This window comes from Hyla sarda, unplaced genomic scaffold (genome assembly GCF_029499605.1).
Source record: "Hyla sarda isolate aHylSar1 unplaced genomic scaffold, aHylSar1.hap1 scaffold_689, whole genome shotgun sequence".
Lineage (NCBI taxonomy): Eukaryota > Metazoa > Chordata > Amphibia > Anura > Hylidae > Hyla > Hyla sarda.
Window position 1 is genome coordinate 140,073 of NW_026610706.1, and position 16,542 is coordinate 156,614.

At 43.5% G+C, this 16,542-nt stretch overlaps 10 pseudogenes; all 10 read right to left on the bottom strand.

The window, feature by feature from the left end:
• Positions 1 to 104: 104 nt before the first annotated feature.
• Positions 105 to 369, bottom strand: LOC130343771 (U2 spliceosomal RNA; annotated as a pseudogene).
• Positions 370 to 1,869: 1,500 nt separating this feature from the next.
• On the bottom strand, positions 1,870 to 2,133 carry LOC130343743 (U2 spliceosomal RNA; annotated as a pseudogene).
• Positions 2,134 to 3,607: 1,474 nt separating this feature from the next.
• LOC130343744 (U2 spliceosomal RNA) lies at positions 3,608 to 3,871 on the bottom strand (annotated as a pseudogene).
• Positions 3,872 to 5,350: 1,479 nt separating this feature from the next.
• Positions 5,351 to 5,614, bottom strand: LOC130343745 (U2 spliceosomal RNA; annotated as a pseudogene).
• A 1,477-nt stretch (positions 5,615 to 7,091) lies between these two features.
• LOC130343746 (U2 spliceosomal RNA) lies at positions 7,092 to 7,355 on the bottom strand (annotated as a pseudogene).
• A 1,482-nt stretch (positions 7,356 to 8,837) lies between these two features.
• On the bottom strand, positions 8,838 to 9,101 carry LOC130343781 (U2 spliceosomal RNA; annotated as a pseudogene).
• Positions 9,102 to 10,586: 1,485 nt separating this feature from the next.
• LOC130343780 (U2 spliceosomal RNA) lies at positions 10,587 to 10,851 on the bottom strand (annotated as a pseudogene).
• A 1,478-nt stretch (positions 10,852 to 12,329) lies between these two features.
• LOC130343736 (U2 spliceosomal RNA) lies at positions 12,330 to 12,593 on the bottom strand (annotated as a pseudogene).
• Positions 12,594 to 14,063: 1,470 nt separating this feature from the next.
• LOC130343747 (U2 spliceosomal RNA) lies at positions 14,064 to 14,327 on the bottom strand (annotated as a pseudogene).
• Positions 14,328 to 15,773: 1,446 nt separating this feature from the next.
• Positions 15,774 to 16,037, bottom strand: LOC130343749 (U2 spliceosomal RNA; annotated as a pseudogene).
• Between the last annotated feature and the right edge of the window lie 505 nt (positions 16,038 to 16,542).

The following is a 16,542-nucleotide window of genomic DNA, read 5'->3' on the forward strand; positions in this document are numbered from 1 at the left end:
ATAAACCAGTCAGTGCAACTCATCATTTTGGTCTCCAATTCTCAAACTCAAATTCTCACCCACGGAGGATTAAATGAGAATCTTTCTTGTTTAACACTGGAATGGGGTGGTGCACTGTTCACTACCCGAAGATACTGCCACATCGGGTCAATGCATAGGGCGACAGAAGCAAGCTTCCAAATCAGCTCCCTTTCTCAAAAATCCATTTAATTTATGGTCCCCAGATAGGGAACGTATGTATCAGTATGTGCTCACAAGTCACCCAAGTGCAAGTATTCACACAAAAAAAAAACGTGCCTCAGGATGCGATCTGTCGCAAGATCCTTTCTTTTTTTACACTTGATCTAAGCCAAAAGGCCTAGAGGGGATAACCGGGAAAGGGGTGGACCCAACCATGTCCCCTTCATGAGCACTCACATTACTCATAGGAATGGAAGGAAGGCTGGCAGCCAACCAGCCTCCCATACACTTTCTGGGTGGGTGGCAGTCAGCCACCCATACATACATACAGCACAGGCTAAACCCACATCATCACTTAAAAAAAGGACAGGCGACCATTGCACTCTGATGGAGCATTTAGCAATGCAATCCATAGCCTGGCTTTTGCCTGAACCCCCATCACTCCTCCTCTTGCATATAAGACAATATTTCAGATCTGCATATGAAAACAACACGCCTACCTTTGTTGCACATAGCTGCCTGCCTGTCTCTAGTTACCCCACTGGCTGTAGCTGCGTCCCTTCCGACATGGAATAACACCAACTGTAACGATAAACTGAAAATTAACAGTATAAACCTGCATCATTTTGGACTCTGGTATTTGCTGAATCCGGGTGACCTGACAATCGATGGTGGTGCCGCTGGTGATTCTGGCCTTCTTGGAATCTGTTGGGCCTATGTGTTAGCTCACACATCACTTGGGTATCCATGGTAACTACCACAACATGGTCATCTGCAGTTTACATCTAGCCCGTGGCACTGAATGGCATTTTAAAAGTGCTAAGGGTCCTGGTGCAATAATCCTCCCATGAGGATCAGCCTCAACGGCTTTGTAGATTGCACTCATGTCAGCAACTCCATATACATTTTTTTTTCTTCATGCTTCTTTCTTCATCCTTTTTTCTTTCTGTCATTCAGACTTTCATTCATTCGATCTCTCTCACTCACTTGCTTTAACTCATTTGTTCTCACTCACTCACTCACTCACTCAATCACTCACTCACTCATTCACTCTCACTCACTCTCACTCTCTCACTCACTCGCTCACTAAGTCAGTCTCTCTCTCTCTCTCTCTTTTTCTTTTTATATATATTTTTTTCCGTCTTCTTCTTCTTCTTCTTCTTCTTCTTCTTCTTCTTCTTCTTCTTCTTCTTCTTCAGACCCTGTCATAGCACTAATGCCTTTCCAATACCACCAGCAGATGGAGACACTCCATTGCAACATTGGTTGTGAGCAGCAGTTTCTAAAAACAAATGCCTCATGGCGGATTTCCCATCCATCAATGGATGGTAAATTTTGTTTTTATCATTCACTGACCACAGAAACCAATGCATGGTCAAGCAACAGCAATGACACACCCTTGTGTATAGGCATGAGACCCTCATGTCATTTAACAGGATTCAGCACCACCCACAAGACAGCTACCTGTCATGTCATGTCAAACCTGCACAGGTGTGCTAGATTATTATTATTTAGTTTTATTTTATTTTTTTACACCAATCAGTGTGCAAACATGGTCATTAAAACGCTAAATGAATAGACGTTCATAAACCAGTCAGTGCAACTCATCATTTTGGTCTCCAATTCTCAAACTCAAATTCTCACCCACGGAGGATTAAATGAAAATCTTTCTTGTTTAACACTGGAATGGGGTGGTGCACTGTTCACTACCCGAAGATACTGCCACATCGGGTCAATGCATAGGGCGACAGAAGCAAGCTTCCAAATCAGCTCCCTTTCTCAAAAATCCATTTAATTTATGGTCCCCAGATAGGGAACGTATGTATCAGTATGTGCTCACAAGTCACCCAAGTGCAAGTATTCACACAAAAAAAAACGTGCCTCAGGATGCGATCTGTCGCAAGATCCTTTCTTTTTTTACACTTGATCTAAGCCAAAAGGCCTAGAGGGGATAACCGGGAAAGGGGTGGACCCAACCATGTCCCCTTCATGAGCACTCACATTACTCATAGGAATGGAAGGAAGGCTGGCAGCCAACCAGCCTCCCATACACTTTCTGGGTGGGTGGCAGTCAGCCACCCATACATACATACAGCACAGGCTAAACCCACATCATCACTTAAAAAAAGGACAGGCGACCATTGCACTCTGATGGAGCATTTAGCAATGCAATCCATAGCCTGGCTTTTGCCTGAACCCCCATCACTCCTCCTCTTGCATATAAGACAATATTTCAGATCTGCATATGAAAACAACACGCCTACCTTTGTTGCACATAGCTGCCTGCCTGTCTCTAGTTACCCCACTGGCTGTAGCTGCGTCCCTTCCGACATGGAATAACACCAACTGTAACGATAAACTGAAAATTAACAGTATAAACCTGCATCATTTTGGACTCTGGTATTTGCTGAATCCGGGTGACCTGACAATCGATGGTGGTGCCGCTGGTGATTCTGGCCTTCTTGGAATCTGTTGGGCCTATGTGTTAGCTCACACATCACTTGGGTATCCATGGTAACTACCACAACATGGTCATCTGCAGTTTACATCTAGCCCGTGGCATTGAATGGCATTTTAAAAGTGCTAAGGGTCCTGGTGCAATAATCCTCCCATGAGGATCAGCCTCAACGGCTTTGTAGATTGCACTCATGTCAGCAACTCCATATACATTTTTTTTTCTTCATGCTTCTTTCTTCATCCTTTTTTCTTTCTGTCATTCAGACTTTCATTCATTCGATCTCTCTCACTCACTTGCTTTAACTCATTTGTTCTCACTCACTCACTCACTCACTCACTCAATCACTCACTCACTCATTCACTCTCACTCACTCTCACTCTCTCACTCACTCGCTCACTAAGTCAGTCTCTCTCTCTCTCTCTCTTTTTCTTTTTATATATATTTTTTTCCGTCTTCTTCTTCTTCTTCTTCTTCTTCAGACCCTGTCATAGCACTAATGCCTTTCCAATACCACCAGCAGATGGAGACACTCCATTGCAACATTGGTTGTGAGCAGCAGTTTCTAAAAACAAATGCCTCATGGCGGATTTCCCATCCATCAATGGATGGTAAATTTTGTTTTTATCATTCACTGACCACAGAAACCAATGCATGGTCAAGCAACAGCAATGACACACCCTTGTGTATAGGCATGAGACCCTCATGTCATTTAACAGGATTCAGCACCACCCACAAGACAGCTACCTGTCATGTCATGTCAAACCTGCACAGGTGTGCTAGATTATTATTATTTAGTTTTATTTTATTTTTTTACACCAATCAGTGTGCAAACATGGTCATTAAAACGCTAAATGAATAGACGTTCATAAACCAGTCAGTGCAACTCATCATTTTGGTCTCCAATTCTCAAACTCAAATTCTCACCCACGGAGGATTAAATGAGAATCTTTCTTGTTTAACACTGGAATGGGGTGGTGCACTGTTCACTACCCGAAGATACTGCCACATCGGGTCAATGCATAGGGCGACAGAAGCAAGCTTCCAAATCAGCTCCCTTTCTCAAAAATCCATTTAATTTATGGTCCCCAGATAGGGAACGTATGTATCAGTATGTGCTCACAAGTCACCCAAGTGCAAGTATTCACACAAAAAAAAACGTGCCTCAGGATGCGATCTGTCGCAAGATCCTTTCTTTTTTTACACTTGATCTAAGCCAAAAGGCCTAGAGGGGATAACCGGGAAAGGGGTGGACCCAACCATGTCCCCTTCATGAGCACTCACATTACTCATAGGAATGGAAGGAAGGCTGGCAGCCAACCAGCCTCCCATACACTTTCTGGGTGGGTGGCAGTCAGCCACCCATACATACATACAGCACAGGCTAAACCCACATCATCACTTAAAAAAAGGACAGGCGACCATTGCACTCTGATGGAGCATTTAGCAATGCAATCCATAGCCTGGCTTTTGCCTGAACCCCCATCACTCCTCCTCTTGCATATAAGACAATATTTCAGATCTGCATATGAAAACAACACGCCTACCTTTGTTGCACATAGCTGCCTGCCTGTCTCTAGTTACCCCACTGGCTGTAGCTGCGTCCCTTCCGACATGGAATAACACCAACTGTAACGATAAACTGAAAATTAACAGTATAAACCTGCATCATTTTGGACTCTGGTATTTGCTGAATCCGGGTGACCTGACAATCGATGGTGGTGCCGCTGGTGATTCTGGCCTTCTTGGAATCTGTTGGGCCTATGTGTTAGCTCACACATCACTTGGGTATCCATGGTAACTACCACAACATGGTCATCTGCAGTTTACATCTAGCCCGTGGCATTGAATGGCATTTTAAAAGTGCTAAGGGTCCTGGTGCAATAATCCTCCCATGAGGATCAGCCTCAACGGCTTTGTAGATTGCACTCATGTCAGCAACTCCATATACATTTTTTTTTCTTCATGCTTCTTTCTTCATCCTTTTTTCTTTCTGTCATTCAGACTTTCATTCATTCGATCTCTCTCACTCACTTGCTTTAACTCATTTGTTCTCACTCACTCACTCACTCACTCAATCACTCACTCACTCATTCACTCTCACTCACTCTCACTCTCTCACTCACTCGCTCACTAAGTCAGTCTCTCTCTCTCTCTCTCTTTTTCTTTTTATATATATTTTTTTCCGTCTTCTTCTTCTTCTTCTTCTTCTTCTTCTTCTTCAGACCCTGTCATAGCACTAATGCCTTTCCAATACCACCAGCAGATGGAGACACTCCATTGCAACATTGGTTGTGAGCAGCAGTTTCTAAAAACAAATGCCTCATGGCGGATTTCCCATCCATCAATGGATGGTAAATTTTGTTTTTATCATTCACTGACCACAGAAACCAATGCATGGTCAAGCAACAGCAATGACACACCCTTGTGTATAGGCATGAGACCCTCATGTCATTTAACAGGATTCAGCACCACCCACAAGACAGCTACCTGTCATGTCATGTCAAACCTGCACAGGTGTGCTAGATTATTATTATTTAGTTTTATTTTATTTTTTTACACCAATCAGTGTGCAAACATGGTCATTAAAACGCTAAATGAATAGACGTTCATAAACCAGTCAGTGCAACTCATCATTTTGGTCTCCAATTCTCAAACTCAAATTCTCACCCACGGAGGATTAAATGAGAATCTTTCTTGTTTAACACTGGAATGGGGTGGTGCACTGTTCACTACCCGAAGATACTGCCACATCGGGTCAATGCATAGGGCGACAGAAGCAAGCTTCCAAATCAGCTCCCTTTCTCAAAAATCCATTTAATTTATGGTCCCCAGATAGGGAACGTATGTATCAGTATGTGCTCACAAGTCACCCAAGTGCAAGTATTCACACAAAAAAAAACGTGCCTCAGGATGCGATCTGTCGCAAGATCCTTTCTTTTTTTACACTTGATCTAAGCCAAAAGGCCTAGAGGGGATAACCGGGAAAGGGGTGGACCCAACCATGTCCCCTTCATGAGCACTCACATTACTCATAGGAATGGAAGGAAGGCTGGCAGCCAACCAGCCTCCCATACACTTTCTGGGTGGGTGGCAGTCAGCCACCCATACATACATACAGCACAGGCTAAACCCACATCATCACTTAAAAAAAGGACAGGCGACCATTGCACTCTGATGGAGCATTTAGCAATGCAATCCATAGCCTGGCTTTTGCCTGAACCCCCATCACTCCTCCTCTTGCATATAAGACAATATTTCAGATCTGCATATGAAAACAACACGCCTACCTTTGTTGCACATAGCTGCCTGCCTGTCTCTAGTTACCCCACTGGCTGTAGCTGCGTCCCTTCCGACATGGAATAACACCAACTGTAACGATAAACTGAAAATTAACAGTATAAACCTGCATCATTTTGGACTCTGGTATTTGCTGAATCCGGGTGACCTGACAATCGATGGTGGTGCCGCTGGTGATTCTGGCCTTCTTGGAATCTGTTGGGCCTATGTGTTAGCTCACACATCACTTGGGTATCCATGGTAACTACCACAACATGGTCATCTGCAGTTTACATCTAGCCCGTGGCATTGAATGGCATTTTAAAAGTGCTAAGGGTCCTGGTGCAATAATCCTCCCATGAGGATCAGCCTCAACGGCTTTGTAGATTGCACTCATGTCAGCAACTCCATATACATTTTTTTTTCTTCATGCTTCTTTCTTCATCCTTTTTTCTTTCTGTCATTCAGACTTTCATTCATTCGATCTCTCTCACTCACTTGCTTTAACTCATTTGTTCTCACTCACTCACTCACTCACTCAATCACTCACTCACTCATTCACTCTCACTCACTCTCACTCTCTCACTCACTCGCTCACTAAGTCAGTCTCTCTCTCTCTCTCTCTTTTTCTTTTTATATATATTTTTTTCCGTCTTCTTCTTCTTCTTCTTCTTCTTCTTCTTCAGACCCTGTCATAGCACTAATGCCTTTCCAATACCACCAGCAGATGGAGACACTCCATTGCAACATTGGTTGTGAGCAGCAGTTTCTAAAAACAAATGCCTCATGGCGGATTTCCCATCCATCAATGGATGGTAAATTTTGTTTTTATCATTCACTGACCACAGAAACCAATGCATGGTCAAGCAACAGCAATGACACACCCTTGTGTATAGGCATGAGACCCTCATGTCATTTAACAGGATTCAGCACCACCCACAAGACAGCTACCTGTCATGTCATGTCAAACCTGCACAGGTGTGCTAGATTATTATTATTTAGTTTTATTTTATTTTTTTTACACCAATCAGTGTGCAAACATGGTCATTAAAACGCTAAATGAATAGACGTTCATAAACCAGTCAGTGCAACTCATCATTTTGGTCTCCAATTCTCAAACTCAAATTCTCACCCACGGAGGATTAAATGAGAATCTTTCTTGTTTAACACTGGAATGGGGTGGTGCACTGTTCACTACCCGAAGATACTGCCACATCGGGTCAATGCATAGGGCGACAGAAGCAAGCTTCCAAATCAGCTCCCTTTCTCAAAAATCCATTTAATTTATGGTCCCCAGATAGGGAACGTATGTATCAGTATGTGCTCACAAGTCACCCAAGTGCAAGTATTCACACAAAAAAAAACGTGCCTCAGGATGCGATCTGTCGCAAGATCCTTTCTTTTTTTACACTTGATCTAAGCCAAAAGGCCTAGAGGGGATAACCGGGAAAGGGGTGGACCCAACCATGTCCCCTTCATGAGCACTCACATTACTCATAGGAATGGAAGGAAGGCTGGCAGCCAACAAGCCTCCCATACACTTTCTGGGTGGGTGGCAGTCAGCCACCCATACATACATACAGCACAGGCTAAACCCACATCATCACTTAAAAAAAGGACAGGCGACCATTGCACTCTGATGGAGCATTTAGCAATGCAATCCATAGCCTGGCTTTTGCCTGAACCCCCATCACTCCTCCTCTTGCATATAAGACAATATTTCAGATCATATGAAAACAACACGCCTACCTTTGTTGCACATAGCTGCCTGCCTGTCTCTAGTTACCCCACTGGCTGTAGCTGCGTCCCTTCCGACATGGAATAACACCAACTGTAACGATAAACTGAAAATTAACAGTATAAACCTGCATCATTTTGGACTCTGGTATTTGCTGAATCCGGGTGACCTGACAATCGATGGTGGTGCCGCTGGTGATTCTGGCCTTCTTGGAATCTGTTGGGCCTATGTGTTAGCTCACACATCACTTGGGTATCCATGGTAACTACCACAACATGGTCATCTGCAGTTTACATCTAGCCCGTGGCATTGAATGGCATTTTAAAAGTGCTAAGGGTCCTGGTGCAATAATCCTCCCATGAGGATCAGCCTCAACGGCTTTGTAGATTGCACTCATGTCAGCAACTCCATATACATTTTTTTTTCTTCATGCTTCTTTCTTCATCCTTTTTTCTTTCTGTCATTCAGACTTTCATTCATTCGATCTCTCTCACTCACTTGCTTTAACTCATTTGTTCTCACTCACTCACTCACTCACTCAATCACTCACTCACTCATTCACTCTCACTCACTCTCACTCTCTCACTCACTCGCTCACTAAGTCAGTCTCTCTCTCTCTCTCTCTCTTTTTCTTTTTATATATATTTTTTTCCGTCTTCTTCTTCTTCTTCTTCTTCTTCTTCTTCTTCTTCTTCAGACCGTCATAGCACTAATGCCTTTCCAATACCACCAGCAGATGGAGACACTCCATTGCAACATTGGTTGTGAGCAGCAGTTTCTAAAAACAAATGCCTCATGGCGGATTTCCCATCCATCAATGGATGGTAAATTTTGTTTTTATCATTCACTGACCACAGAAACCAATGCATGGTCAAGCAACAGCAATGACACACCCTTGTGTATAGGCATGAGACCCTCATGTCATTTAACAGGATTCAGCACCACCCACAAGACAGCTACCTGTCATGTCATGTCAAACCTGCACAGGTGTGCTAGATTATTATTATTTAGTTTTATTTTATTTTTTTACACCAATCAGTGTGCAAACATGGTCATTAAAACGCTAAATGAATAGACGTTCATAAACCAGTCAGTGCAACTCATCATTTTGGTCTCCAATTCTCAAACTCAAATTCTCACCCACGGAGGATTAAATGAGAATCTTTCTTGTTTAACACTGGAATGGGGTGGTGCACTGTTCACTACCCAAAGATACTGCCACATCGGGTCAATGCATAGGGCGACAGAAGCAAGCTTCCAAATCAGCTCCCTTTCTCAAAAATCCATTTAATTTATGGTCCCCAGATAGGGAACGTATGTATCAGTATGTGCTCACAAGTCACCCAAGTGCAAGTATTCACACAAAAAAAAACGTGCCTCAGGATGCGATCTGTCGCAAGATCCTTTCTTTTTTTACACTTGATCTAAGCCAAAAGGCCTAGAGGGGATAACCGGGAAAGGGGTGGACCCAACCATGTCCCCTTCATGAGCACTCACATTACTCATAGGAATGGAAGGAAGGCTGGCAGCCAACCAGCCTCCCATACACTTTCTGGGTGGGTGGCAGTCAGCCACCCATACATACATACAGCACAGGCTAAACCCACATCATCACTTAAAAAAAGGACAGGCGACCATTGCACTCTGATGGAGCATTTAGCAATGCAATCCATAGCCTGGCTTTTGCCTGAACCCCCATCACTCCTCCTCTTGCATATAAGACAATATTTCAGATCTGCATATGAAAACAACACGCCTACCTTTGTTGCACATAGCTGCCTGCCTGTCTCTAGTTACCCCACTGGCTGTAGCTGCGTCCCTTCCGACATGGAATAACACCAACTGTAACGATAAACTGAAAATTAACAGTATAAACCTGCATCATTTTGGACTCTGGTATTTGCTGAATCCGGGTGACCTGACAATCGATGGTGGTGCCGCTGGTGATTCTGGCCTTCTTGGAATCTGTTGGGCCTATGTGTTAGCTCACACATCACTTGGGTATCCATGGTAACTACCACAACATGGTCATCTGCAGTTTACATCTAGCCCGTGGCATTGAATGGCATTTTAAAAGTGCTAAGGGTCCTGGTGCAATAATCCTCCCATGAGGATCAGCCTCAACGGCTTTGTAGATTGCACTCATGTCAGCAACTCCATATACATTTTTTTTTCTTCATGCTTCTTTCTTCATCCTTTTTTCTTTCTGTCATTCAGACTTTCATTCATTCGATCTCTCTCACTCACTTGCTTTAACTCATTTGTTCTCACTCACTCACTCACTCACTCAATCACTCACTCACTCATTCACTCTCACTCACTCTCACTCTCTCACTCACTCGCTCACTAAGTCAGTCTCTCTCTCTCTCTCTCTTTTTCTTTTTATATATATTTTTTTCCGTCTTCTTCTTCTTCTTCTTCTTCTTCTTCTTCTTCTTCTTCAGACCCTGTCATAGCACTAATGCCTTTCCAATACCACCAGCAGATGGAGACACTCCATTGCAACATTGGTTGTGAGCAGCAGTTTCTAAAAACAAATGCCTCATGGCGGATTTCCCATCCATCAATGGATGGTAAATTTTGTTTTTATCATTCACTGACCACAGAAACCAATGCATGGTCAAGCAACAGCAATGACACACCCTTGTGTATAGGCATGAGACCCTCATGTCATTTAACAGGATTCAGCACCACCCACAAGACAGCTACCTGTCATGTCATGTCAAACCTGCACAGGTGTGCTAGATTATTATTATTTAGTTTTATTTTATTTTTTTACACCAATCAGTGTGCAAACATGGTCATTAAAACGCTAAATGAATAGACGTTCATAAACCAGTCAGTGCAACTCATCATTTTGGTCTCCAATTCTCAAACTCAAATTCTCACCCACGGAGGATTAAATGAGAATCTTTCTTGTTTAACACTGGAATGGGGTGGTGCACTGTTCACTACCCGAAGATACTGCCACATCGGGTCAATGCATAGGGCGACAGAAGCAAGCTTCCAAATCAGCTCCCTTTCTCAAAAATCCATTTAATTTATGGTCCCCAGATAGGGAACGTATGTATCAGTATGTGCTCACAAGTCACCCAAGTGCAAGTATTCACACAAAAAAAAACGTGCCTCAGGATGCGATCTGTCGCAAGATCCTTTCTTTTTTTTACACTTGATCTAAGCCAAAAGGCCTAGAGGGGATAACCGGGAAAGGGGTGGACCCAACCATGTCCCCTTCATGAGCACTCACATTACTCATAGGAATGGAAGGAAGGCTGGCAGCCAACCAGCCTCCCATACACTTTCTGGGTGGGTGGCAGTCAGCCACCCATACATACATACAGCACAGGCTAAACCCACATCATCACTTAAAAAAAGGACAGGCGACCATTGCACTCTGATGGAGCATTTAGCAATGCAATCCATAGCCTGGCTTTTGCCTGAACCCCCATCACTCCTCCTCTTGCATATAAGACAATATTTCAGATCTGCATATGAAAACAACACGCCTACCTTTGTTGCACATAGCTGCCTGCCTGTCTCTAGTTACCCCACTGGCTGTAGCTGCGTCCCTTCCGACATGGAATAACACCAACTGTAACGATAAACTGAAAATTAACAGTATAAACCTGCATCATTTTGGACTCTGGTATTTGCTGAATCCGGGTGACCTGACAATCGATGGTGGTGCCGCTGGTGATTCTGGCCTTCTTGGAATCTGTTGGGCCTATGTGTTAGCTCACACATCACTTGGGTATCCATGGTAACTACCACAACATGGTCATCTGCAGTTTACATCTAGCCCGTGGCATTGAATGGCATTTTAAAAGTGCTAAGGGTCCTGGTGCAATAATCCTCCCATGAGGATCAGCCTCAACGGCTTTGTAGATTGCACTCATGTCAGCAACTCCATATACATTTTTTTTTCTTCATGCTTCTTTCTTCATCCTTTTTTCTTTCTGTCATTCAGACTTTCATTCATTCGATCTCTCTCACTCACTTGCTTTAACTCATTTGTTCTCACTCACTCACTCACTCAATCACTCACTCACTCATTCACTCTCACTCACTCTCACTCTCTCACTCACTCGCTCACTAAGTCAGTCTCTCTCTCTCTCTCTCTTTTTCTTTTTATATATATTTTTTTCCGTCTTCTTCTTCTTCTTCTTCTTCTTCTTCTTCTTCTTCAGACCCTGTCATAGCACTAATGCCTTTCCAATACCACCAGCAGATGGAGACACTCCATTGCAACATTGGTTGTGAGCAGCAGTTTCTAAAAACAAATGCCTCATGGCGGATTTCCCATCCATCAATGGATGGTAAATTTTGTTTTTATCATTCACTGACCACAGAAACCAATGCATGGTCAAGCAAGAGCAATGACACACCCTTGTGTATAGGCATGAGACCCTCATGTCATTTAACAGGATTCAGCACCACCCACAAGACAGCTACCTGTCATGTCATGTCAAACCTGCACAGGTGTGCTAGATTATTATTATTTAGTTTTATTTTATTTTTTTACACCAATCAGTGTGCAAACATGGTCATTAAAACGCTAAATGAATAGACGTTCATAAACCAGTCAGTGCAACTCATCATTTTGGTCTCCAATTCTCAAACTCAAATTCTCACCCACGGAGGATTAAATGAGAATCTTTCTTGTTTAACACTGGAATGGGGTGGTGCACTGTTCACTACCCGAAGATACTGCCACATCGGGTCAATGCATAGGGCGACAGAAGCAAGCTTCCAAATCAGCTCCCTTTCTCAAAAATCCATTTAATTTATGGTCCCCAGATAGGGAACGTATGTATCAGTATGTGCTCACAAGTCACCCAAGTGCAAGTATTCACACAAAAAAAAATGTGCCTCAGGATGCGATCTGTCGCAAGATCCTTTCTTTTTTTACACTTGATCTAAGCCAAAAGGCCTAGAGGGGATAACCGGGAAAGGGGTGGACCCAACCATGTCCCCTTCATGAGCACTCACATTACTCATAGGAATGGAAGGAAGGCTGGCAGCCAACCAGCCTCCCATACACTTTCTGGGTGGGTGGCAGTCAGCCACCCATACATACATACAGCACAGGCTAAACCCACATCATCACTTAAAAAAAGGACAGGCGACCATTGCACTCTGATGGAGCATTTAGCAATGCAATCCATAGCCTGGCTTTTGCCTGAACCCCCATCACTCCTCCTCTTGCATATAAGACAATATTTCAGATCTGCATATGAAAACAACACGCCTACCTTTGTTGCACATAGCTGCCTGCCTGTCTCTAGTTACCCCACTGGCTGTAGCTGCGTCCCTTCCGACATGGAATAACACCAACTGTAACGATAAACTGAAAATTAACAGTATAAACCTGCATCATTTTGGACTCTGGTATTTGCTGAATCCGGGTGACCTGACAATCGATGGTGGTGCCGCTGGTGATTCTGGCCTTCTTGGAATCTGTTGGGCCTATGTGTTAGCTCACACATCACTTGGGTATCCATGGTAACTACCACAACATGGTCATCTGCAGTTTACATCTAGCCCGTGGCATTGAATGGCATTTTAAAAGTGCTAAGGGTCCTGGTGCAATAATCCTCCCATGAGGATCAGCCTCAACGGCTTTGTAGATTGCACTCATGTCAGCAACTCCATATACATTTTTTTTTCTTCATGCTTCTTTCTTCATCCTTTTTTCTTTCTGTCATTCAGACTTTCATTCATTCGATCTCTCTCACTCACTTGCTTTAACTCATTTGTTCTCACTCACTCACTCACTCACTCAATCACTCACTCACTCATTCACTCTCACTCACTCTCACTCTCTCACTCACTCGCTCACTAAGTCAGTCTCTCTCTCTCTCTCTCTTTTTCTTTTTATATATATTTTTTTCCGTCTTCTTCTTCTTCTTCTTCTTCTTCAGACCCTGTCATAGCACTAATGCCTTTCCAATACCACCAGCAGATGGAGACACTCCATTGCAACATTGGTTGTGAGCAGCAGTTTCTAAAAACAAATGCCTCATGGCGGATTTCCCATCCATCAATGGATGGTAAATTTTGTTTTTATCATTCACTGACCACAGAAACCAATGCATGGTCAAGCAACAGCAATGACACACCCTTGTGTATAGGCATGAGACCCTCATGTCATTTAACAGGATTCAGCACCACCCACAAGACAGCTACCTGTCATGTCATGTCAAACCTGCACAGGTGTGCTAGATTATTATTATTTAGTTTTATTTTATTTTTTTACACCAATCAGTGTGCAAACATGGTCATTAAAACGCTAAATGAATAGACGTTCATAAACCAGTCAGTGCAACTCATCATTTTGGTCTCCAATTCTCAAACTCAAATTCTCACCCACGGAGGATTAAATGAGAATCTTTCTTGTTTAACACTGGAATGGGGTGGTGCACTGTTCACTACCCGAAGATACTGCCACATCGGGTCAATGCATAGGGCGACAGAAGCAAGCTTCCAAATCAGCTCCCTTTCTCAAAAATCCATTTAATTTATGGTCCCCAGATAGGGAACGTATGTATCAGTATGTGCTCACAAGTCACCCAAGTGCAAGTATTCACACAAAAAAAAACGTGCCTCAGGATGCGATCTGTCGCAAGATCCTTTCTTTTTTTACACTTGATCTAAGCCAAAAGGCCTAGAGGGGATAACCGGGAAAGGGGTGGACCCAACCATGTCCCCTTCATGAGCACTCACATTACTCATAGGAATGGAAGGAAGGCTGGCAGCCAACCAGCCTCCCATACACTTTCTGGGTGGGTGGCAGTCAGCCACCCATACATACATACAGCACAGGCTAAACCCACATCATCACTTAAAAAAAGGACAGGCGACCATTGCACTCTGATGGAGCATTTAGCAATGCAATCCATAGCCTGGCTTTTGCCTGAACCCCCATCACTCCTCCTCTTGCATATAAGACAATATTTCAGATCTGCATATGAAAACAACACGCCTACCTTTGTTGCACATAGCTGCCTGCCTGTCTCTAGTTACCCCACTGGCTGTAGCTGCGTCCCTTCCGACATGGAATAACACCAACTGTAACGATAAACTGAAAATTAACAGTATAAACCTGCATCATTTTGGACTCTGGTATTTGCTGAATCCGGGTGACCTGACAATCGATGGTGGTGCCGCTGGTGATTCTGGCCTTCTTGGAATCTGTTGGGCCTATGTGTTAGCTCACACATCACTTGGGTATCCATGGTAACTACCACAACATGGTCATCTGCAGTTTACATCTAGCCCGTGGCATTGAATGGCATTTTAAAAGTGCTAAGGGTCCTGGTGCAATAATCCTCCCATGAGGATCAGCCTCAACGGCTTTGTAGATTGCACTCATGTCAGCAACTCCATATACATTTTTTTTTCTTCATGCTTCTTTCTTCATCCTTTTTTCTTTCTGTCATTCAGACTTTCATTCATTCGATCTCTCTCACTCACTTGCTTTAACTCATTTGTTCTCACTCACTCACTCAATCACTCACTCACTCATTCACTCTCACTCTCTCACTCACTCGCTCACTAAGTCAGTCTCTCTCTCTCTCTCTCTTTTTCTTTTTATATATATTTTTTTCCGTCTTCTTCTTCTTCTTCTTCAGACCCTGTCATAGCACTAATGCCTTTCCAATACCACCAGCAGATGGAGACACTCCATTGCAACATTGGTTGTGAGCAGCAGTTTCTAAAAACAAATGCCTCATGGCGGATTTCCCATCCATCAATGGATGGTAAATTTTGTTTTTATCATTCACTGACCACAGAAACCAATGCATGGTCAAGCAACAGCAATGACACACCCTTGTGTATAGGCATGAGACCCTCATGTCATTTAACAGGATTCAGCACCACCCACAAGACAGCTACCTGTCATGTCATGTCAAACCTGCACAGGTGTGCTAGATTATTATTATTTAGTTTTATTTTATTTTTTTACACCAATCAGTGTGCAAACATGGTCATTAAAACGCTAAATGAATAGACGTTCATAAACCAGTCAGTGCAACTCATCATTTTGGTCTCCAATTCTCAAACTCAAATTCTCACCCACGGAGGATTAAATGAGAATCTTTCTTGTTTAACACTGGAATGGGGTGGTGCACTGTTCACTACCCGAAGATACTGCCACATCGGGTCAATGCATAGGGCGACAGAAGCAAGCTTCCAAATCAGCTCCCTTTCTCAAAAATCCATTTAATTTATGGTCCCCAGATAGGGAACGTATGTATCAGTATGTGCTCACAAGTCACCCAAGTGCAAGTATTCACACAAAAAAAAACGTGCCTCAGGATGCGATCTGTCGCAAGATCCTTTCTTTTTTTACACTTGATCTAAGCCAAAAGGCCTAGAGGGGATAACCGGGAAAGGGGTGGACCCAACCATGTCCCCTTCATGAGCACTCACATTACTCATAGGAATGGAAGGAAGGCTGGCAGCCAACCAGCCTCCCATACACTTTCTGGGTGGGTGGCAGTCAGCCACCCATACATACATACAGCACAGGCTAAACCCACATCATCACTTAAAAAAAGGACAGGCGACCATTGCACTCTGATGGAGCATTTAGCAATGCAATCCATAGCCTGGCTTTTGCCTGAACCCCCATCACTCCTCCTCTTGCATATAAGACAATATTTCAGATCTGCATATGAAAACAACACGCCTACCTTTGTTGCACATAGCTGCCTGCCTGTCTCTAGTTACCCCACTGGCTGTAGCTGCGTCCCTTCCGACATGGAATAACACCAACTGTAACGATAAACTGAAAATTAACAGTATAAACCTGCATCATTTTGGACTCTGGTATTTGCTGAATCCGGGTGACCTGACAATCGATGGTGGTGCCGCTGGTGATTCTGGC